We start from the raw sequence: 26287 nt of genomic DNA, 5'->3' as shown, positions 1-26287 counted from the left end.
TTCAGTTGATCGATGGCAAAAAAATGCTCCAAGATGCTCCATGTAATTCTCACGCAACAGTACTTTGCTCAGTAATTCCGGTAACTTTTGGGCCAGGAATATCTTTTCAGTTCGCAAGTGTGCACTTCAATATGGTTCAATTATGTAGGGATAATATGTTTCCCCAGAACTATTGTTTCACTAACATTCCCACATTTGTCAATATAAATTCGAGAGGAGTCATGAGTTAGGTCACTGGTCAAAGACAATTAACAAGATTATTGTACCTATGCACTGTACGGCTTGCTTTTTTAACTTCGCCAATTCAGGAAATTTCTCCCTAATTTCCTAGCTCCGAATATTACAGGCTATTTATGAAGCTTAGGATTATTTTCTATGCATATTTCTTGGAATCCATGTTCATACCACCTACTAATCAATGGTTGGCAACTTACAGATTTGTGTGGCTTCTACAACCATGTTACACGCATATCTGAATAATGCAGTCACATCAACCTGTGCCCTCTACCGAGATGGTATTCCAATATTTTCTTCTGCTCGTTACATTTAGAGCTCCGATAATGAAAAAAATATGATGCATTAATAGGTGCATCTACCTACAGAAATGGGTATGTTTTCACTCCCTCAATCCAACCTCATGCTCCACAACAGGACACGCCTTGACCCAGGTTTTAATTTACGCACACGGCATCTCTCGCATACTTCTACCAAGGTGCTGCAGAGATTTTGTGTCCTTAACCATAGCGTCTCATCGTAAGAGAACCGCTTTTCGGCTTATATGATTGCAATTTTCATAACGTAGCAGCCAAACAAATTATAAACTGGAATGAAATCCGAATAAACTGCGACAAATCTACAGTACAATAAAATAACGTACAAATATGCAAAATCAATGTACGTAAAGCTGTCACGGTCTACAGAAGAATGTATTGTAGTGCTCCTATTTGATACAAGTTTTTACACAGTTCGCTTCTTGAGTAGCCTCAAGAGAAGAAGAAACGCAAGGTTGAAAAGTGCCTGGTAGAAAAGTGCCTTAAACTACCTCCTGTAATAGGTACATACGTTTGTCACGTATATCTAAGAAAACACACAGAAAAGTGTTGTTTTTTACCTTGATTATAAAGAGAAACGCTGGGTAATGACTAGTTTTTACCAATAGGGTAAATGGGTCTTTTGGGGCGTTTTTTATCGACGGTGAACGTTTGGAACTATAGCTTACGATCCTTTTTATAAAGTAGGAATATAACAGCACAACTAAGGTGAAACTAACCCGTGTTTTAAGTTGTTTCAATTTGCATTGTATGCATAGACCTGCATTTGATGTAGGGCATCTATCAGGGGAGAGATTCATAAAACAGCCTTCACCTGTATAAATTTGCAAAGAATATTTTCCCCCAGTTCGAACCGTGTTTTACGTACGATAACAATTAATACGTCAATATATATTCACATCACTAAAATTACCAAACTATGCATTCAAAACGCATTCGAATGGTTTAACGGCAGATGTTATTTCTGCTGTATTCTCAATTATTCGGTGTGAAAATACCAAATACAGTGTTTTTTGAAACAGCCCACAATCATTGTGTATTCACAAGATCACCTGATTTACGAAATGAACAGCATGTTTGTTTTCTTTAAGAAGTTCATGAACTTTGGTTGTCGTGTTTAGGTTAGACGTTATTCGGGAATGTCAGGCTGTTTTGTCTTAAGTGCTTTTGCCTCGCGTTATAATTACGTATGAAAGTACAGTGGGCAACCAAACCAAACAAAATGCGTAATTTATATTCTTTTATATGCAACCATTGTACCTGTTCTGATTTCTGATCGAGAAATTACAAGTTATCATAGTGTATACCCGGTTAGAATTTTTCTCTAGTACACCTGGTTTCTTTCAGATTGGTAGCGTTAAGAGATACGGGAACAAAAAAAACTTAAAATACTCACGCGTCTGGGTTATTGCTGGTTGAAGATGTTTTGGTAGATGGTTCGAACAAAAAGTACGAAACGGGGTAAGGAATCTTCAGCAGTGTTTATTTTGCAACAAAACACTATGAAATCGGTTTGGACAAAAAGTATGAAAAAGAGTAAGGCTTCTTCAACAGTGTTTTTTTTCGCACAAAACAATTTAAAATCGGTTCGAACAAAAAGTATGGAAAGGGGTAAGGCATGTTCAACAGTCTTTATTTTGAACAAAACACTATTAAATCGGTCATTTTTACCGGAAATATAAAAGTGCATATCGAAAGCATCTTTTATAGAGCATCACACTCATCGTCCCTCTTTGCTACGATGGTTGCTCAACCAGGGCTACGGATCCTACCCATTAAATAACACAATGTAAAAGCTAATGCTAGTTTCTTCGAATAGATCATGGCTGTGGATGTACGAAATGGAATGGAAGATTTACGGAAAACGTCTTAAAAGTCCTGAGTATCTTCCTAATCGATTGTTTGCTTAAGAGTGGCGTTCACTTCAGGTCGCCTGTGTGGTTGCCCACAACGTTCGTCATATAGTCGACGCTATTGTGTGTTTGTTATTGTTTTGCCCGCCTATTTTCTGGTACATTCTTTAATACTCCAGTTTACAACACGGAAGAGCGAAGACGGGATGTCATGTGGCTCACACTGGGCGATTCGACAGCAGGGGTCAGATGTTAAGGCTTTCAATTCACATCTGGCTATGCCATGGTGTCAATACAGCCCCAGCCCATTAAATACTGCAATCACCATGGATAGCGTAAGCCAGCTTTGCAAATTCTGGATAGTTCTGTCATTCCGTAGCACGTGTTTCAGTTGATCGATGGCAAAAAAATGCTCCAAGATGCTCCATGTAATTCTCACGCAACAGTACTTTGCTCAGTAATTCCGGTAACTTTTGGGCCAGGAATATCTTTTCAGTTCGCAAGTGTGCACTTCAATATGGTTCAATTATGTAGGGATAATATGTTTCCCCAGAACTATTGTTTCACTAACATTCCCACATTTGTCAATATAAATTCGAGAGGAGTCATGAGTTAGGTCACTGGTCAAAGACAATTAACAAGATTATTGTACCTATGCACTGTACGGCTTGCTTTTTTAACTTCGCCAATTCAGGAAATTTCTCCCTAATTTCCTAGCTCCGAATATTACAGGCTATTTATGAAGCTTAGGATTATTTTCTATGCATATTTCTTGGAATCCATGTTCATACCACCTACTAATCAATGGTTGGCAACTTACAGATTTGTGTGGCTTCTACAACCATGTTACACGCATATCTGAATAATGCAGTCACATCAACCTGTGCCCTCTACCGAGATGGTATTCCAATATTTTCTTCTGCTCGTTACATTTAGAGCTCCGATAATGAAAAAAATATGATGCATTAATAGGTGCATCTACCTACAGAAATGGGTATGTTTTCACTCCCTCAATCCAACCTCATGCTCCACAACAGGACACGCCTTGACCCAGGTTTTAATTTACGCACACGGCATCTCTCGCATACTTCTACCAAGGTGCTGCAGAGATTTTGTGTCCTTAACCATAGCGTCTCATCGTAAGAGAACCGCTTTTCGGCTTATATGATTGCAATTTTCATAACGTAGCAGCCAAACAAATTATAAACTGGAATGAAATCCGAATAAACTGCGACAAATCTACAGTACAATAAAATAACGTACAAATATGCAAAATCAATGTACGTAAAGCTGTCACGGTCTACAGAAGAATGTATTGTAGTGCTCCTATTTGATACAAGTTTTTACACAGTTCGCTTCTTGAGTAGCCTCAAGAGAAGAAGAAACGCAAGGTTGAAAAGTGCCTGGTAGAAAAGTGCCTTAAACTACCTCCTGTAATAGGTACATACGTTTGTCACGTATATCTAAGAAAACACACAGAAAAGTGTTGTTTTTTACCTTGATTATAAAGAGAAACGCTGGGTAATGACTAGTTTTTACCAATAGGGTAAATGGGTCTTTTGGGGCGTTTTTTATCGACGGTGAACGTTTGGAACTATAGCTTACGATCCTTTTTATAAAGTAGGAATATAACAGCACAACTAAGGTGAAACTAACCCGTGTTTTAAGTTGTTTCAATTTGCATTGTATGCATAGACCTGCATTTGATGTAGGGCATCTATCAGGGGAGAGATTCATAAAACAGCCTTCACCTGTATAAATTTGCAAAGAATATTTTCCCCCAGTTCGAACCGTGTTTTACGTACGATAACAATTAATACGTCTATATATTCACATCACTAAAATTACCAAACTATGCATTCAAAACGCATTCGAATGGTTTAACAGCCGATGTTATTTCTGCTGTATTCTCAATTATTTGGGGTTAAAATGCCAAATACAGTTTTTTTGAAACCGTGCACAATCATTGTGTATTCACAAGACCACCTGAGTTACGAAATGAACTGCATGTTTTTTTCTTCGAGATGTTCATGAACTTTGGTTGTCATGTTAGGTTAGACGTTATTCGGGAATGTGAGGCTGTTTTCTTTAATGCTTTTGCCTCGTTTCATAATTACGTATGAAAGTATAGTTGGCAACCAAACCAAACAAAATGCGTAATTTAGATTCTTTTATATGCAACCATTGTACCTGTTATGGTTTCTGATCGAGAAATTACAAGTTATCATAGTATATACACGGTTAGAATTTTTCTCTATTACACCTGGTTTCTTTCAGATTGGTAGTGTTAAAAGATGCGGGAACAAAAAAGAACTTAAAATACTCACGCGTCTGGATTATTGCTGGTTGAAGGGGTTTTGATAGATGGTTCGAACAAAAAGTACGAAACGGGGTAAGGCATCTTCAACAGTGTTTATTTTGCAACAAAACACTATGAAATCGGTTCGAACAAAAAGTGCGAAAACGGTTAAGGCTTCTTCAACACTGGTATTTTTTCGCAGCAAAACAATTTAAAATCGGTTCGAACAAAAAGCATGAAAAGGGAAAAGGCATCTACAACAGTGTTTATTTTGCAACAAAACACTACGAAATCGATCACTTTTACCGGGAATATAAATGTGCACATCGAAAGCGTCTTTAATATAGCATCACACTCATCACCACTCTTTGCTACGATGGTTGCTCAACCAGCGCTACAGATGCTACCCAATAAATAACACAATGTATAAGCTCATGCTTGTTTCCTCGAATACATCATGGCTGTGAATGTACGAAATGGAACGGAAGATTTACGGAAAACGTCTTAAAAGTCGTGAGTATCTCTCCAATCGATTGTTTGATTAAGAGTGGCGTTCACTTCAGGTCGCCTGTGTGGTTGCCCACAACGTTCGTCATATCGTCGCCGCTATTATGTGTTTATTATTGTTTTCCCGCCTACTTTGTCGTACATTCTTTATAACTCCATTTTACAACACGGAAAAGCAGTAACTTGACGTCATGTGGCTCACACTGGCCGAGTCGACAGCAGGGGTCAGACGTTAGGGATTTGAATTCACATCTGGCTATGTCATGGTGGGAATACAGCGCCAGCCTAATAAATACTGCATTCACCATGAATAGCGTAAGCCAGCTTTGCAAATTCTGGATCGAAGTGTCATTCCGTAGCATGTGTTTCAGTTAATTCGATGGCGAAAAACTGCTCCAAGACACCCCATATAATTCTCACGCCACAGTACTTCGCTTGGGAATTCCTGTAACTTTTGGGCCAGGAATATATCTTCAGTTCGCAAGTGTGCACTCAATATGGTTCAATTATGTAGGTAGAATAGTTTTCCCCAGAACTATAGCTTTACTAACATTCCCACATTTGTCAATATAAATTCCATGGGAGTCATGAGTTAGGTCAGTGGTCAAAGGCAATTGCAGGATGAATTTACCTACGCAGTGTACGGCTTGCTTTTTTGACTTCACAAATTCAGAAAATGTCTCCCTTATTTCTTGGCTCCGAACATTACAGGCTATTTATTAAGGTTAGGATTATTTTCTATGCATATTTCTTGGAATCCACGTTCATACCACCCACTAATTGTTGGTTAGCAACTTACAATTTTTTGCGGCTTTTACAAACATGTCACACGCATATCTGTATAATAAAGTCACATCGACCTGTGCTACCCACAGACATGGTATTCTAATATTGTCTTCTGCTCAATTAGTTTTAGAGCTCCGATTATGAAAGAAATATGATGCTATAATAGGTGCATCCACAGGAATTGGTATGCTTTCACTCCCTCAATCAAACCTCATGCTCCGCAACAGGGCACGCCTCGCGCCCAGGTTTTAATTTACGCACAGGGCATCCCTCGCATTCTTCTGCCATGGTGCTGCAGAAATTTTGTGTTCTTAACCATAGCGTCTCGTTGTAAGCGAACTGCTTTTCAGCCTATATGATTGCAATTTTTATAACGTGGAATCTAAACACCCTAAAATCTGGAATGAAATGCGAATAAACTCTGACAAATCAACAATAACATAACATAAGGTAGAAATAAGAAAAATCAATGTGCGTATTCTCTGTTACGGTTTATAGTAGGAGGCATTGTAGTCCTATTTGACAGAAGGTTTTTTAGAGTTCGCTTCATGAGTAGGCTCAAGAGAAGAAGAAATGCATGGTTGAAAAGTGCCTGGTAGAAAAGGGCCTTAAACCACCTCCTGTATTAGGTACATAAGTTTGTCACGTATATCTACGAAAACACACAGAAAATTGTTGTTTTTCACTTTTTATTCCAAAGAGAAACGCTGGGAAATGACTACTTTTTACCAATAGGGTAAACGGGTCTTTTGGGGCGTGCTTTACTGACCGTAAACGTTTGGAACTATAGCGTACGATTCTTTTATAAGGTAGGAACGTAACAGCCCAACTAAGGTGAAACTAAACCGTGTTATAAGTTGTTTCAATTTGCATTGTATGCATAGACCTGCATTTTATGTAGGGCATATATCAGGAGAGAGATTTATAAAACAGCCTTCACCTGAATCAGTTTCCCATGAATATTTTCCCCCCAGTTGGAACCGTATTTTACGTACGATAGCAATTCATACGTAATTAAAATACCATAACAAAAATTAACAAACTATGCATTAAAACGCATTCGAATGGTTTATTGGCCGATGTCATTTCTGCCGAATTTCCAATTATTTGGTGTGAAAATGCCTAATACAGTGTTTTTGAAACAGCGCAGGATCACTGTGTTTTCCCAACACCACCTGAGTTACGAAATGAACTGCATGTTTGTTTTCTCCGAGAAGTTCTTGAATTTTTGTTGTCATGTTTAGGTTAGGCGTTATTTGTGAACGTCAGGCTGTTTTGTCTTAGTGCTTTTGCCTCACGTCATAATTCCGTATGAAAGTATAGTTGGCAACCAAACCAAACAAAATGCGTAATTTACATTCTTTTATATGCAACCATTGTAGCTATTATGGTTTTGATCGAGAAATTACAAGTTATCATAGTATATACCCGCTTAGAATTTTTCTCTATTACACCTGGTTCCTTTCAGATTGGTAGCGTTAGCAGATAGAGGAACAAATAAGAACCTAAAATACTCACGCGTCTGGATTATTGCTGGTTGAAGGTGTTTTGGTAGATGGTTTGAACAAAAAGTACGAAACGGGGTAAGGCATCTTCAGCAGTGTTTATTTTGCAACAAAACACTACGAAATCGGTTCGAACAAAAAGTACAAGAAGGTGTACGGCATCTTCAACAGTTTTTTTTCGCAACAAAACAATTTATTGTCGGTTCGAACAAAAAGTATGAAAAGGGGTAAGGCATGTTCGCCAGTGTTTATTTTGCAACAAAACACTATGAAATCGGTCATTTTTACCGGGAATATAAAAGTGGATATAGAAAGCGTCTTTTATAGAGCATCACACTCATCGGCCCTCCTTGCTACGATGGTGACTCAACCAGTGCTACAGATGATACCCATGAAATAACACAATGTATAAGCTTGTTTCCTCGAATATATCATGGCTGTGGATGTACGAAATGTAACGGAAGATTTACGGAAAACATCTGAGTATCTCCCTAATCGATTGTTTGCTTAAGAGTGGCGTTCACTTCAGGTCGCCTGTGTTATTGCCCACAACGTTCGTCATATAGTCGATGCTATTGTGCGTTGAATACTGTCTTGCCTGCCTACTTTCCGGTACATTGTCTAATACTACATTTTACAACACGGAATAGCGAAGATGGGACGTCATGTGCCTCACACTGGCCGATTCGACAGCAGGGGTCAGATGTTAAGGCTTTCAATTCACATCTGGCTATGCCATGGTGTGAATACAGCCCCAGCCCATAAAATAACGCAATCACCCTGGATAGCGTAAGCCAGCTTTGCAAATTCTGGATCGTTGTGTCATTCCGTAGCACGTGTTTCAGTTGATCGATGGCGAAAAAATGCTCCGAAACGCCCCTTATATTTCTCACGCAACAGTACTTCGCTGAGGAATTCCCGCAACTTCTGGGCCAGAGATATCTTTCCAGTTGGCAAGTATGCACTTTAATGTGGTTTAATTTTGTAGGGAGAATAGTTTTCCCCAGATATATTGTTTCACTAACATTCCCACATTTGTCAATATAAACTCGAGGGGAGTCATGAGTTAGGTCAGTGGTCAAAGGCAATTAACAAGATGATTGTACCTACGCACTGTACGGCTTACTTTTTTGACTTCACAAATTGAGGAAATTTCTCCCTCATTTCCTGGTACCGAATATTACAGGCAATTTATGAAGGTTAGAATTATTTTCTATGCATATTTCTTGGAATCCACGATCATTCCACCTAATATTCAATGATTGGCAACTTACAAATTTTTGCGGCTTCTACAGGCATGTTACCGAATATCTGTATAATGCAGTCACATCGACCTGCGCCCCAAACCGAGACGGTATTCTCAAGTTGTATTCTGCTCATTAAGTTTTAGAGCTCCGATTATGAAAAAAGTATGGTTCATTAATAGGTGCATGTAGAGAAATGCGTATGTTATCACTCTCTCAAGCGAACTTCAGGATCAGCAAAAGGAGCACGCCTTGCACCCTAGTTTTAATTTACGAACAAGTCATCTCGCATTTTTCTAGCACGGTGCTCAAAGGTTTTGCGCTCTATGCGATCGCGTCTTATTGTAAACGATTCGCTTTGCGACCTATATGATGGCACTTTTCATAACTTGGCCCGCAAATGACCTAATAAACAGAAATGAAATGATGAAAAACTGGGATATATCAACAATATAGTTAAATAACATGGAAATACTCAAAACAAATAGGCGTATGCATTAGTACAGTCTATAGAAGAAGGCATTGAAGTGCTCCTATTCGATTCTCCAGTTTTAACTGAGTTCGCTTCTTCAGTAGCCTCTAGCGAAGACAAAATTCAAGGTAGAAGAGACCCTTAAAGAAACTCCTGGAGTCTGTACATTAGTTTTAAGTGCGAATGCACTTCTTAAGCGAGCCTGAATCGTCCGCCGCCGTAGTCGGCATAGCAACAGCCGCGGGTGCGCGCGCTCCTCGCCTTCCTGAGCAATGGGGGGAGATGGGCGCGCGCTGCCTGGCCGCTGACATGGCACATACCCGCGTGGGGGATTGGCCAGGAGTCGGGCGTGAGAAGGGCTAATGCACCCGCTTAAAGGAGTACTGACACGAAATTTCAAAGCTGAGATCCGCTCTAGCAATCAAGTACAACGACCACACAAATAGGTGTCTGTGAATAAATGCATCTTTCTTTCTTTGTAGTTGTGTGTGTGTGTGTGTGATCTCTCTTTCGCGAACATTTCCGAACCGCGCAAATTCAACTCGTGCATTCGCACTTTCACATTCTTCCCCTCGGGGAAATGCGGGCAATTTTTTTTCAAGTATATTTACTAAAATGCACCGAAAATAAAATGTTTTTCACTTTTTATTCCACACAGGAACGCTGGGTAATGACCAGTTTGTACCAATACGTTAATTATGCCCGTTTGAGGCGTTCTCGACCGACCGGGAATGTTCGGGACTCCGTCTTACCAACTGTTTTAATAATAATAGCACATTTGAAGCATTAAGAAACCCTGTTACAAGTTGTTTCCCTTTGCATTGAACGTTTAGACCTGCGTTCGATATATGACATGTCAGGAGAGAGATTCATAAAAGGTCCTTCGCCTGTAGTGAATTGCCAAGAGTTTTTGCCCCAAACTTGGAACGGTGTTTTACGTACGATAACGTTTTACACTTCATAAATTACATAAATAAAATTATCAGACTGTGCATTCAAAATGGAATGGAAAGATAAACGACCGCCGTCTTTCCCACCGAATTCTCACTTATTAGGTGTGAAAACGCCAAACACCTCCCTTTCTAAAACGTATTGCACAGTCATTGTGTATTTACAAGACCACCTGAGTTACAAAAATGACTGCATGTTTGCTTGCTTCCAGAAGTTCAAGAAATTTTGTGGTCATTTTTAAGTTAGACGTTATTCGGGAACAAAAGTCTGTTGTGTTTTAAACGCTTTTTCACCACGTAATATTACGTATGAAAGAATAGTTTGTTACGAAACAATCTAAATACGTAATCTGGGTTCTACTGTATGCAACCCTTGTGTCTGTTATGGCTTTTGAGTGACAAATCACAAGTCATCACAATATTTTCACTTTTTGGATCTTTACTTATTACACCTTGTTTCTTTCAGATTAGTAGCGTTAAGACAAACGGGAACAAAAAAAGTTTAAATACTCACGCCTTGGTGGTGTTGCTGGTTGAATGTGTTTTGGCAGATGGTTCAAAAAAAACGTACGAAAAGAGTTAATGCATCTTCAACACTGCCTATTTTGCAACACGACACTATGAAATCAATCATTTTTACCGGAAGTATGAGAGTGCACATCAAAAGCATCTTTTATAGAACATCACACTTATATCCCTTTTTTCCCATGAATGTACACCACCATTGCTACAGATGATACGTATGAAATAACACAATGTATAAGCTAATGCTTGTTTCCTTGAATAGATCATGGCTGTGGGTGTAGGAATTGGAACGGAAGATTTACGAAAAACATCTTAAAAGTCGCAAGTATCTCTCTAATCGATTGTTTGCTTAAGAGTGGCGTTCACTTCAGATCTCCTGCGTGGTTGCCAACAACGTCGTCATATCGTCGCCGCTATTGTGTATTTATTATTGTTTTGCCCGCCTACTTCGTCGTACATTGTTAATTACTTCATTGTACAACACGGAAAAGCGGGGACAGGACGGACGTCATGTGGCTCACACTGGCCGAGTCGGCAGCAGGGGTCAGACGGTCAGGCTTTAAATTCACATCTGGCTGTGTCACGGTGTAAATGCAGTCCCAGCCTATTAAATACTGCAATCACCATGGATAGCGGAAGCCAGCTTTGCGAATTCTGGATCGTTGTGTTATTTTATAGCACGTGTTTCAGTTGATCGATAGCGAAAAAATGCTCCAAAACGCCCATCATTTCTCACGCAACGGTACTTCGCTCAGGAATTCCTGCAACTTCTGGGTCAGAGATATCTTTCCAGTTGGCAAGTATGCACTTTAATTAGGTTCAGTTATGGAAGGAGAATAGTTTTCCCCACAACTATTGTTTCACTAACATACCCACATTTGTCAATAAAAACTCGAGGGGAGTCATGAGTTAGGTCAGTGGTCAAAGACAATTAACAAGATGATTGAACCTGCGAACTCTACGCCTTACTTTTTTGACTTCACAAATTGAGAAAATTTCTCCCGCATTTCCTGGCTCTGAATATTACAGGCAATTTATGAAGGTTAGAAATATTTTCTATGCATATTTCTTAGAATCCACGATCATTCCACCTCCTAATCTATGGTTAGCAACTTACAGACTTTTGTGGCTTCTACTACCATGTTACACGCATATCTGTATTATGCAGTCTCATCGACCGGTGCCTCCAACGAAGTTGGTATTCTAATATTGTCTTCTAAACATAAAGTTTTAGAACTCCGATTATGAAAAAAAATATGAAGCAATAATAGCTGCATGTAGAGAAATGCATATGTTATCACTCTCTCAAGCGAACTTCAGGATCGGCCAAAGGAGCACGCCTAGCACCCTGATTTTAATTTACGAACAAGGCATCTCGCATTTTTCTAGCACGGTGCTGCAAAGGTTTTGCGCTCTATGCGATAGCATCTCATTGTAAGCGATTCGCTTTGCGACCTATATGATTCCACTTTTCATAACTTGGCCGGCAAATTACCTAATAAACAGAAATGAAATGATAAAAAACTGGTATATATCAACAATACAGTTGAATAACATGGCAATACTCAAAACAAATATGCGTATACGTTAGTACAGTCTATAGAAGAAGGCATTCAAGTGCTCCTATTCGAGTCACCAGTTTTAACAGAGTTTGTTTCTTCAGTAGCCTCTAGTGAAGACGAAATTCAAGGTAGAAGAGACCCTTAAAGAACCTCCTAGAATTGGTACATCAGTTTTTTAAGTACACCTACTAAAATGCACCGAAAATAAAATGTTGTTTTGCACTTTTTATTCCACACAGGAACGCTGGGTAATGACCAGTTTGTAGCAATACGTTAATAATGCCCGTTTGAGGCGTTCTTGACCCACCGGTAATGTTTGGGACTCCGGCTTACCAACTGTTTTAATAATAATAGCACATTTGAAGCAACAAGAAACCCTGTTATAAGTTGTTTCCCTATGCATTGAACGTTTAGACCTGCGTTCGATTTATGACTAATGTAGGGAGAGAGATTCATAAAAGGGCCTTCGCCTGTATTAAATTGCCAAGAGTTTTTGCCCCAAACTTGGAACTGTGTTTTACGTACGATAACGTTTTACACTTCATAAATTACATAAATAAAATTAACAAACTGTGCATTCAAAATGGAATGGAAAGATAAACGACCGCCGTCTTTTCCGCCGAATTCTCACTTATTAGGTGTGAAAACGCCAAACACCTCCCTTTCTAAAACGTATTGCACAGTCATTGTGTATTTACAAGACCACCTGAGTTACAAAAATGACTGCATGTTTGCTTGCTTCCAGAAGTTCAAGAAATTTTGTGGTCTTTTTTAGGTTAGACGTTATTCGGGAACAAAAGTCTGTTGTGTTTTAAACGCTTTTTCACCACGTAATATTACGTATGAAAGAATAGTTTGCTAAGAAACAATCTAAATACGTAATCTGGGTTCTACTGTATGCAACCCTTGTGTCTGTTATGGTTTTTGAGCGACAAATCACAAGTCATCACAATATTTTCACTTTTTGGATCTTTACTTATTACACCTTGTTTCTTTCAGATTAGTAGCGTTAAGACAAATGGGAACAAAAAAAATTTTAAATACTCACGCCTTGGTGGTGTTGCTGGTTGAATGTGTTTTGGCAGACGGTTCAAAGAAAACGTACGAAAAGAGTTAAGGCATCTTCAACAGTGCCTATTTTGCAACACGACACTATGAAATCAATCATTTTTACCGGAAGTATGAGAGTGCACATCAAAAGCATCTTTTATAGAACATCACACTTATATCCCTTTTTTCCCATGAATGTACACCACCATTGCTACAGATGATACGCATGAAATAACACAATGTATAAGCTAATGCTTGTTTCCTTGAATAGATCATGGCTGTGGGTGTAGGAATTGGAACGGAAGATTTACGAAAAACATCTTAAAAGTCGCAAGTATCTCTCTAATCGATTGTTTGCTTAAGAGTGGCGTTCACTTCAGATCTCCTGCGTGGTTGCCAACAACGTTCGTCATATCGTCGCCGCTATTGTGTATTTATTATTGTTTTGCCCACCTACTTTGTCGTACATTGTTAATTACTTCATTGTACAACACGGAAAAGCGGGGACGGGACGGACGTCATGTGGCTCACACTGGCCGAGTCGGCAGCAGGGGTCAGACGGTCAGGCTTTAAATTCACATCTGGCTGTGTCACGGTGTAAATGCAGTCCCAGCCTATTAAATACTGCAATCACCATGGATAGCGGAAGCCAGCTTTGCGAATTCTGGATCGTTGTGTTATTTTATAGCACGTGTTTCAGTTGATCGATAGCGAAAAAATGCTCCGAAACGCCCATCATTTCTCACGCAACGGTACTTCGCTCAGGAATTCCTGCAACTTCTGGGTCACAGATATCTTTCCAGTTGGCAAGTATGCACTTTAATTAGGTTCAGTTATGGAAGGAGAATAGTTTTCCCCACAACTATTGTTTCACTAACATACCCACATTTGTCAATAAAAACTCGAGGGGAGTCATGAGTTAGGTCAGTGGTCAAAGACAATTAACCAGATGATTGAACCTACGCACTCTACTCCTTACTTTTTTTACTTCACAAATTGAGAAAATTTCTCCCGCATTTCCTGGCTCTGAATATTACAGGCAATTTATGAAGGTTAGAAATATTTTCTATGCATATTTCGTGGAATCCACAATCATTCCACCTCCTAATCTATGGTTAGCAACTTACAGACTTTTGTGGCTTCTACTACCATGTTACACGCATATCTGTATTATGCAGTCTCATCGACCGGTGCCTCCAACGAAGTTGGTATTCTAATATTGTCTTCTAAACATAAAGTTTTAGAACTCCGATTATGAAAAAAAATATGAAGCAATAATAGCTGCATGTAGAGAAATGCATATGTTATCACTCTCTCAAGCGAACTTCAGGATCGGCCAAAGGAGCACGCCTAGCACCCTGATTTTAATTTACGAACAAGGCATCTCGCATTTTTCTAGCACGGTGCTGCAAAGGTTTTGCGCTCTATGCGATACCGTCTCATTGTAAGCGATTCGCTTTGCGACCTATATGATTCCACTTTTCATAACTTGGCCCGCAAATTACCTAATAAACAGAAATGAAATGATAAAAAACTGGTATATATCAACAATACACTTGAATAACATGGCAATACTCAAAACAAATATGCGTATACGTTAGTACAGTCTATAGAAGAAGGCATTCAAGTGCTCCTATTCGAGTCACCAGTTTTAACAGAGTTTGTTTCTTCAGTAGCCTCTAGTGAAGACGAAATTCAAGGTAGAAGAGACCCTTAAAGAACCTCCTAGAGTTGGTACATCAGTTTTTTAAGTACACCTACTAAAATGCACCGAAAATAAAATGTTGTTTTGCACTTTTTATTCCACACAGGAACACTGGGTAATGACCAGTTTGTAGCAATACGTTAATAATGCCCGTTTGAGGCGTTCTTGACCCACCGGTAATGTTTGGGACTCCGGCTTACCAACTGTTTTAATAATAATAGCACATTTGAAGCAACAAGAAACCCTGTTATAAGTTGTTTCCCTATGCATTGAACGTTTAGACCTGCGTTCGATATATGACTAATGTAGGGAGAGAGATTCATAAAAGGGCCTTCGCCTGTATTAAATTGCCAAGAGTTTTTGCCCCAAACTTGGAACTGTGTTTTACGTACGATAACGTTTTACACTTCATTAAAATTACATAAATAAAATTAACAAACTGTGCATTCAAAATGGAATGGTAGAGTTAAACGACCGTCGTCTTCTTCGCCGAATTCTCACTTATTAGGTGTGAAAACGCCAAACTGCTGTCTTTTTCAAACGTATTGCAGAGTCATTGTGTATTTACAAGACCACCTGGGTTACGAAAATGACTGCATGTTTGCTTGCTTCAAGAAGTTCAAGAAATTTTGTGGTCATGTTTAAGTGAGACGTTATTCGGGAACGAAAGGCTGTTGTGTCTTAAACGCTTTTTCCCCGCGTAATATTACGTATGATAGAATAGTTTGCTACGAAACAATCTAAATACGTAATTTACGTTCTGTGTGCAACCCTTGTGTCAGGTATGGCTTTTGAGTGACAACTCACAAGTTATCACAATATTTTCACTTTTTGGTTCTTTTCTTATTACACCTTGTTTCTTTTAGATTGCTAGCGTTAAGAGAAACGGGAACAAAAAAAGTTTAAATACTCACGCCTCGGTGTTGTTGCTGGTTGAATGTGTTTTGGCAGATTGTTTCAAGAAAATGTACGAAAAGAGGTAAGGCATCTTCAACAGTGCTTATTTTGCAACACAACACTATGAAATCAATCATTTTTACCGGGAGTATGAGAGTGCACATCAAAAGTATCTTTTATAGAGCATCACAGTTATATCCCTTTTTTCCCACGAATGTACCTTCACCATTAATGCTACAGTTGCTACCCAATAAATACAACAATGTATAAGCTAATGCTTGTTTCCTCGAAAAGATCATGGCTGTGGAGGCACGAAATTGAATGGAAGACTTATGCAAAGTATCTACAATCCCTTTGAATCCCTCTCTTAGAATGTCTCCTTGCTTTCGGAGTTGCGATTACTTCACGTCGCCTGTGTGGTTTTTCACAATGTTCATCATATCGTCGCCGCAATTTTGAGTTTATATTGTTTTGCCCGGCAACTATGTCATACATTCTCTAATACTACATTTAACAACGCGCAAGGGTAAAGACGGGAAGTCATGCGCCTCATAATGGCCGAGTGTACAGCAGGTGTCAGACGGCTGGGCTTTCATTTGACATCTGGTTAAGGCTTGGGTCGAATGCAGCTCCAGCTCAATAAATGTTGCAATCCCAGTGAAAAGGGAAGCCAGCTTCGGGAAGTCTGGATCGTTCTGTCATTTGGTAGCGTGTGTTTTTGTTGATCGATGGCGAAAAATCCTCCGAGATATTACATATTTTGCTCACGCAACAGTCACTGCATTATTCATGTAACTATTGCGCCAGTGATATCTTGTGATTTTGCAAGTGTGCTTTTTAATACAGTATAATTAGGTACGCAGTATCGCTTTACCAGAATTGGTATTTCACTAATCTTCGCTTATCTGTCAACATAAAGTGAAGGGAAGTCATGTATTAAGGCAGTACGATAGTAGCTTTGCAGTGCACGGCTCCGTTTGTGCTTTCAATTAATTCAGCAAATTTATAGATCATTTTCTCCATCTGACTATTAAATGTAATTTATTAGGTTAGGAATATTTCCTATTTTATTTTTGTATTACACGTTCATACTACTTACAATGAACTGTTGGCAACTGACAGAATGTTTTCTGTGGCTACTATACCCATGTCATATATATTGGTTTCAAATCTGGAGTCATTGCGAGAGGCGCCATCCACTGGAATGGTATTCCGGTACTTTCTCCTGATTATTACATTTTAGAGATCCGAATATGAATAATATTTATGGTGCATTCATTGGAGCATGTGGGGTAATCCGCATATTCCTCTGTCAATGGAAATTGGGGCTCCACCAGAGGAGCACGCCTTTCACCGTGGTATGAATTTGTGTACACGGCATCTCTAGCCGTCTTTTCGCACGCTGTTTCAAAAGTTTTTGCCAATAACGATAGCGTGTCCTAAGCGATCCGGTTTGCGTCCAATATCATTACAACTTTTATGACCCTCCCTTTGAATTACCTAAAATACTCGACTGAAACGAGAATAAACTGGGATAATTCAACAATAAAATAAAATCACGTACAAATATATAAACTCAATAGGCTGGTAGCTGAGCCCTATTTGTGTATTCGCCCGTTTTATCAGACCAGTACCCTGCAGAGAATCAGAATGAGAGGTGTAAAACTCCCTTAGGGTACCTCCTGAAGTTCGCGGCATGAGTTTTCCAAGTACCTCTGCAAAACCTAGTAGAAAATAAAGTTTTGTTGTTCATTGTTGTCATTCCACACAGGCATGCTGAGGAATGTATCGCTTGTACCAATACCGAAATCATGCCTGTGTGATTTCTGCATTACCGAGCGCGAAATTTGGGACTGCTGCTTCCCATAGCTTCTTCTTAGGCAACGCTGATAATACCACATGTGCTGTTAAACCGAACATTGTTTTAACTTGTTTGCCTCTGCATCTAATGCTTGGACCTGCGATCAAAGTGTTGTACATGTATCAGGAGAGAGATTCATGAATAAGCTTTGGCCAATCATAAATTGCAAATATTTCTCTAAAAGTTGGAAGTGTGTTTTACGTGCGATAACACTTTTTAATTAGCAGACTGTGCAATGCAAATGTATGCCAAGAGTTGAACAACCGCAATATTTTCCTAATACTTCTCTGTTATTGGGTGTGAAAATGCTCATTATCTTCGTCTGAAAAATAAGGCAGAATCGTTGTGTAGTCACAAGACCACCTTATTTACGTATTGGCCTGCGCGTTTTCATCCACAAGTTCAAGAAATTTTGTTTTCATCTTTAGAATAAACGTTATTCTTGAACTTATGGCTGTTTCCCCTCAAATTACTTTTCCCCCCATCATAATTATGTATGAAAGAAGAGTTGGCAAGTCAACCAAACTAATTGCGAATTTAAATGCTGCAGTTTGACACCCAAGTGCATTTCATGGTAGTTGAGCAAGTAATAAGAAGAGATCATATTTCTCTGTTATGAACATTGCTCTATCCCACCTGCTGTGTTTGAGGTTGGTAGCGTTAAGAGAAACGGGAACAAAAAAGAAATTTTACATTTATGCTCTGGAAGTGTTTCCGGTGTGGGGTGTTGCGGTAGATTGAATAAAAAGCACAAAAGATGGGTAACGCATTATTGGCTGTTATTATTTTGCAGCAAAACACTACCAAAAGCAATAGTTTCTGGAGTATGAAGATGCGCATAAAAATTATTTTACACAGCGTCAGACATGTACAACTACTTGCCCCGATGGTTACGGAACCAATACAAAAGACCATACCCATGAAAAGAAACATTTTATCGGTTAGTACGTATTTCCTCGAATAGACCATGAGTGTGGATGTAATAAATTGAACAGAAGACTTATAGGGAAGCCTCTACAAACCTGTGAGTACATCTTAGATGGAATGATTACTCGTTTTAGGAGTATCTCTGGCTTCACGTAGCCTTTGTGGCTTAATTTTAGTGGCTTCAAAATAGTGGCTTCATTTGGTCGCCAAAATAACAGAGTTTATTTTTCCCACCTACATTCGTGACCATTCTCTAATACTTCATTTTACAACGCCGAAGCACGGAGACATGATGTCATATGGTGCACACTGGCCGAGTAGACAGTATGGTCAGCCGGACAGGCTTTTATTTGGCACCTGGTTCAGTCATGGTGAAACTGCAACCCGAGTACATTAAATGCCACAATCACCGTGAATACCCTGAGCCAGCTTCGCAAAGTCTGAATTGTTCTGTCATTCAGTAGCGCGTGTGTCAGTTGATCGATGGCGAAAAGGGCTCCGAGATGCCCCATATATTGCTCACGCAACAGTAATTCGTTGAGGAATGCGTATATTCTTTGTGCCGGTGATATCTTTTTAGTTCGCAACTGTGCACCTCAATATCGTTCAGTTATGTAGGATAAAAAGTTTTCCCAATAAAAGGTGCTTCAGTAACCTTCACGTGTCTATCAGTGCAAATTCGAGGGGAGTGATGAATTAAGTCAGATAATAAATACAATTAACAAAACGATTGCACCTGTATTTGCAAGGCTTCCTTTTATGATTTCACAAATTAAGCAAAACCCTCAGTCATTTTCTGCCTCTGAATATTAAAGCAGATTTATAAAGGTTAGGATTTTTTCTGTTTATCTTTTTTTAAAATCCAGGTTCATACCACCTGGTAATGAATGCTTGCAACTGACAAATTTTTGCGCCTTCTGCAAATATGTTACAGGTGTTCGTGTATATTCAGAAGTCCCTTCGAGCTGTGCCACCAACCTGAACGGTGTTCCGAAATATTCTTAAGATCATTACTTTCTAGAGCTTCGATTATGAAAAAAACTACGATGCATTCATCGGTGCATGTAGAGAATTGCGTATGTTATCCCTCTCAATGAAACTTCAGGCTTGGCCAAAGGAGCACGCTTTGCACCTTTATTTTTTTATTTACGAACACGGCATCTCTCGCATTCTTCTCGCAGGCTGCTGCAAAGGTTTTGAGCTATTAACCATAGCGCCTCGTTGTAAGGGATCTGCCTTGCGGCTTATAAGATTGCACTTTTCATAACATGGCGCACAAATAACCTAATAAACACGAATAAAATGACAATAATATGGGATAAAACAACAATGCCATAAAGTACGGTTAAATATGAAAAATAAATATGCCTATATGCTGGCACAGTCTATAGAAGAAGTGATTGAAGTGCTCCTATTTGATTCGACTTTTTTATCACAGTTAGCTTCTTCAGTAGAATGAAGAGAAGAAGAATAGGAAGGTAGAAAAGTCCTTTAAAGTACCTCCTGCTGTTTGTACATCAGGTTGTCAAGAATATCTACGAAAACGCACAGAAAATAAACTGCTGTTTTTCACTTTTTATTCCACAAAGGAACGCTGGGTAATGACTAGTTTGCACCAATACGTTAATTATGCCCGTTTGAGGCGTCATTTACTAACAGTGAACGTCCCAGACTGCTGCTTGCCATCGCTTTTCACTAAAGATGGATCATAATATCACTTTTTAGGTGCAGCCAAACCCTGTTATAGGTTGTTTGCCTTTGCATTGAATGTTTAAACTTGTGTTCGATATAGGAAATATATTGGGACAGATAATTATGAAAGAGCTTTCGCCTGTTATACATTGTAAGACCTTTTTCGCAAAAGTGTGAACTTCGTTTATGTACGATAACAATTTTTACTTCATTGAAATTCCATCACTAAAAGAAAAGTGCACATTCTAAATGAAGTGGGAAAGATTAAACGAACACCGGCTTTTCCGTAGAATTTTCAACTATCGGGTGGGAAACTGCCAAATATCTACATCTGACAAATAAGGAACAATCGTGCATTCACACGACCACCTTTGTTACCGATTGGACTGTGTGTTTGCTTCCAGAAGTTCACGAATTTCGCTGGTCATGTTAAGTTTAGACGTTATTCTCGAACGTATGGCTGTTTTCTCGTAATACATTTTTTCCAGCGTCATAATTATGTATGAAAGAATGCTTGGTAAGTCAGCCAAACTAAAGTGAATTTAGATGCTGGAGTATGCAACCAAAGTGCCTTTCAGTCTATTGAGCAAATAACTAGAAGACATCATAATATTGCTCTGTTAAGCACTTTGCTCTCTCACACCTGTTCTGTTTCACGTCGGTAGCTTTAAGAGAAACGGGTACAAAAATAAATTTTAATACTCACCCTCTGGTGTTATTTCTGATGTGTGGTGTTTTGGTAGATGGTTTGAGCAAAAAGCAAAAAAATATGGGTAACGCATCTATGGCTGTTAATATTTGCAAGACAGACACCACCAAAGCAATAGTTTTTCAAGTATGAAGACGCTCATCAATAGAAACCTTTAGGCAAAATCACGCGTAGACAACTTCTTGTCTCGATATTTACGAAACCAATTCAACAGACGCTACCCATGAAATGAAACATTTTATCAGTTACTACGTATTTCCTCGATAGATCATGGCTGTGGATGTAGGAAATTGAACGGAAGACTTATAAGGAAACCTCTATAACCCCGTAAGTATCTCTTTCATCGATTGGTTACTAGTTTTACGAGTATCGCTGGCTTCACCTAACCTGTGTGTTTGCTTAAGAGAGGAATCATTTCGTCGCCACAATTCATAGTTTATTTTTACCGCCTACCCTCTTGAGCCTTCTCTCATACTCCATTTTGCAAAGCGGAAGATCGGAGACAAGACGTCATATGGTGCACACTGGCTGATTGGACAATAGGGGTGGGCCGGGCGGTCTTTCATTTGACACCTGGTTAAGTCATGGTGAGAATGTAGCCCAAGATCATTAGATGCCGCATTCACCCTAAACAGGGTTAGCAAGCTTTGCAAAGCCTGGATCGTTTGTCATCCGGTAGCGCGTGTGTCAGTTCATCGATGCCGAAAATGCTACGAGACGCCCCATATATTGCTCACGCAACTGTAATTCGATTAGGAATTCAATGTTCTTTGTACCGGTGTTTTGTTTTCTGATCGCGATTGTGCAGTTCAGTATCTTTCAATTATGAAGAGAAAATATTTTCCACAGAAATAGTGTTTAAAGTATATGTCAATACAAATTCGAGGGGAGTCATGAGTTAGGTAAATGGTGAAAGGCAATTAACGCTTTCCTGCCAAACAAAACGATTTAAACAATGGCGACCAATAAATAAATATTGTATATTTAACCCTTCCAAATAATGCTTAGACACGTGAAAATGAAAATCTCAGAGTATTTCACACAGAGAACAAACACACACATATGTGTAGGCTAGGTATCTATTCGTATGATCTGCGGGTAGTAAGAATAGCTTTGAAACGGCATCAGGCACAGAAAAGCTGGAGTTTTACCTATGATTTATACGTTTTATATTTTTTTCAAGAGTACTTATAATATAATTGGAATCTCGGGAAATAAAAAATATTGAAGTTAATATATTAATTTACAATTATGATTAATAATATTATCACAAATAATTAGAGAGCTAGTTGAATGTTAACGCGCAAGAACACATTACCAACCAACCAGAAAACAGCGAATAAATGAGACACCAAGGAAGCAAGAAATTATTTTTTATCGCTAGCGCTGCAGTGCACGAGCGCGCCGCCGCGTACCACCCACACAAAATTTCGTCACGACGAAAGCCCAACCCACACATACCTATGGGTGCATTTTCCAAGCATGATGACGGAATGCACACGAAGGGAATGGGTGTATTTTGTAGCCAATCGTACTTTCTGCAAGTCCTACAAATCGTTCCTCACGCATGTTATTCATAAATGCGAGAATAGCGAGAAGAAATATCACTTTTCTTCTTAAAAGCTGCTACAGTGATCGTGCCGGCTGGGTGGCGATTCTTTGTGTGCGATTTCTCGCCCCCTGGTGGCGAGATGAGTGAAATATCGAAACCAATAAAGTCTCGAAAGCGTTTGCAGCGACTTCCTATGGCTGTGAAACCGAAACCGAAACACGTGCAACATAGTAAACGAGTTTGTTGACCCACACATTAGTGTGGGCAGGGCCGTAAAGGGTTAACAAGACGATTGCACCTATGCACAGTACGGCATTCTTTTTTGATTGCAGGAATTCAGTACGTTTCTCGGTCATTTCCTGCCTCCGAATGTAAAAGTCGATTTATGAAGGTTAGGATTATTTCTTCAATATATTTATTGAAACTCACGCTCATACGACACATTTATGAATGGTTGGCAACTCATAGAAATATTTATGGTGCTTCTACAACCATGTTACACGTATTGGTGTATAATCCGGAGTCACTTCGAGCAGTCCCCCCACCTGGACAGGTATTCCTAAATTTTCTTGGGATCATTACTTTTTAGAGCTTCGCTTATAAAAACACTACGATGCATTCATCGGTGCACGTAGAAAACTACGTATGTTATCCCTTTCAATCGAACCTCAGGTTTGGCCAAAGGAGCATGCCTTGCACCTACATTTTTTTTATTTACGAACACGGCATCTCTCGCATTCTTCTCGCACGCTGCTGCAAAGTTTTTGCTCTATTAACCATAGCACCTCGTTGTAAGGGATCGGCCTTGTGGCTTATAAGATTGCAATTTTCATAACATGACCCGCCAATTACCAAATAAAGAGGATTACAATGATAATAAACTGGGATAAATCCACAATACAAAAAAATATGTGGAAATTTGCAAAATCAATATACGTATACGCTGGCACAGTCTATAGAAGAAGTCATTGAAATGCTTTAATTTGAGTGGCAGTTTCATCACAGTTCGCTTCTTCAGTAGCCGGAAGAGAAGAAGAAAGCAAGGTAGAAAAGTCCCTTAAAGTACCTCCTGCAGTTGGTACAACAGTTTGTCAAGAATATCCACGAAAACGCACAGAAAATCAATTGCTGTTTTTCACTTTTTATTATACAAAGAAACGCTGGGTAATAACTTGTTTGTTCCAATATGTTACTTATGCCTCTTTGAGGCGTAATTTACTAACCATGATTGTTGGGAACTGCTGTATACCATCGCTTTTCACTAAAGAAGGATCATAATAGCACACATTAGGTGAACCGAAACGCTGTTATAACTTGTTTGCCTTTGCATTGAATGCTTAAACTGTGTTCGGTCTAGGAAACATATCACAGAGATATTCATGAAAGAGCATTCGCCTGTAATAAACTGCTAGACTTTTTTCGCCGAAGTGGGAACATTGTTTACGTATGATAATAATTTTTACTTCATTAAAATTCTGTCACTAAAAGTAACAAAGTGTGCAATATAAATGAATTGGAAAGGTTAAACAACCGCCAGCTTTATCGCCAAATTTTCACCTATTGCGTGTTAAAATGCCAAAAATCTGGATATGAAAAATAAGGCAGAACAAAATCGTTGTGCATTTACAAGACCACCTTTGTTACATATTGGACTGCGTGTTTCTTCCAGAAGTTCAAGAATATTTGTGGTAAAGTTTAGGTTTCACGTTATTCTTGAACGTATGGCTATTTTCTCTTAATACCTTTATATGTTACGTCATATTATGTATAAAAGAATAGTTGGCAAGCCATCCAAACTAAAGCGAATGTAGATGCTGCAGTGTGCTACCAAAGTGCCTTCCAATCTTGTTGAGCGAGTAAGTAGAAGTCGTGATAATATATCTCTGTTAAGAACTTTGCTCTCTCACACCTGTTTTGTTTCACGTTGGTAGCTTTAGGAGAAACGGGAACAACAAAAGAATTTTAATACTCACCCACTGGTGGTATTTTGGTGTGTGGTGTTTTGGCAGATGGTTTGAACAAAAAAACAAAAAAGATGGGTTACGCATTCACGGCTGTAATATTATGCAAGAAAACAATACCAAAGCAGTAGTTTTTCGCGTATGAAGACGCTCATTAATAGAAACCTTTACACAGAATCACACTTGTACAACTACTTCCGTCGATATTTACGCAACCAATACAACAGAAGCTACCCATTAATTGAAACATTTTATCAGTTACTACGCATTTCCTCGATAGATCATGGCTGTGGGTGCAGGAAATTTAATAGAAGACTTATGGGGAAACCTCTAGAAACCCGTGAGTATCTCTCTCATAGAATGGTTACTAGTTTCAGGAGTATCGCTGGCTTCACGTAGCCCGTGTGTTTGCTTAAGAGTGGCATCATTTCGTAACCACAATTCAGAGTTTATTTTTCCCGCCTACCCTCTCCAGCCTTTTCTCATACTCCATTTTGCAAAGCGGAAGATCGGAGACAGGACGTCATATGGTGCACACTGGCCGAGTGGACAATAGGGGTGAGCCGGGCGCTCTTTCATTTAACACCTGGTTAAGTCATGGTGAGAATGCAGCCCAAGTCCATTAAAGCCGCAGTCACCGTGAACAGCGTTAGCCGGCTTCGCAAACTCTGAATCATTTGTCATCCGGTAGCGCATGTGTCAGTTCATTGATGGCGAAAAATGCTCCGACATGCCCCATATATTGCTCACCCATGCCCCATATATTGATTGAAGTGCTCCTATTTGAGTCAGCAGTTTCATCACAGTTCGGTTCCTCAGTAGCCTGAAGAGAAGAAATAATGCAACGTAGAAAAGTCCCTTAAAGTACCTCCTGCTGTTGGTACATCAGCTTGTCAAGATTTCTACGAAAATCCACTGAAACAAAACAGCTGTTTTTTACTTTTTATTTCACAAAGGAGCGCTGGATAATGACTAGTTTGTACCAACAAGTTACTTATGCCCGTTTGAGGCGTAATTTACCAACAGTGAACGCCTCAGGCTGCTGCTTGCCTTCGCTTTTCACTAAAGAGGGATCAAATTAGCACACTTTATGTGCAGCCAAACAATGTTATAAGTTGTTCGCCTTTGCATTGAATGTTTAAACTTGTGTTCGATGTAGGAAATATATCGGGACATATAATTATGAAAGAGCTTTCGCCTGTTATACATTCTAAGACATTTTTCGCCAAAGTGTAAACTTTGTTTATGTACGATAACAATTTTTGCTTCAATAAAATTCCACCCTAAAAGTAAAGTATGCATTCTAAATGAATTCGCAAAGAATAAACTACGCGGCTTCTCCGCCGAATTTTTAGCTATTGGATGTGAAAATGTCAAATATCTGCATCTGAAAAATAAGGCAGAATCGTTGTGCATTCACAAGACCACATACGTTACGGATTGGACTTCGTGTTTGCTTCCAGAAGTTCAAGTAATTTTGTGGTCATGTTTAGGTTACACGTTATTCCTTACCGTATGGCTGTTTCCTCTTAATAACTTTTTTCCCACGTAATAGGTGTGAATGAAAGAATAGTTGGCAAGTCAGCAAAACTAAAGTGAATTTAGCGGCTGCAGTATGCAACGAAAATGCATTTCAATCTAGTTCAGCGAGTAAGTAGAAGTAATCATATTATTTCTCT

Source organism: Haemaphysalis longicornis, unplaced genomic scaffold, assembly GCF_048455015.1.
Source record: "Haemaphysalis longicornis isolate Haplotype H1 unplaced genomic scaffold, Haemaphysalis longicornis Haplotype H1 scaffold_8, whole genome shotgun sequence".
NCBI classification, from domain to species: domain Eukaryota; kingdom Metazoa; phylum Arthropoda; class Arachnida; order Ixodida; family Ixodidae; genus Haemaphysalis; species Haemaphysalis longicornis.
This window is presented reverse-complemented; position numbering follows the sequence as displayed.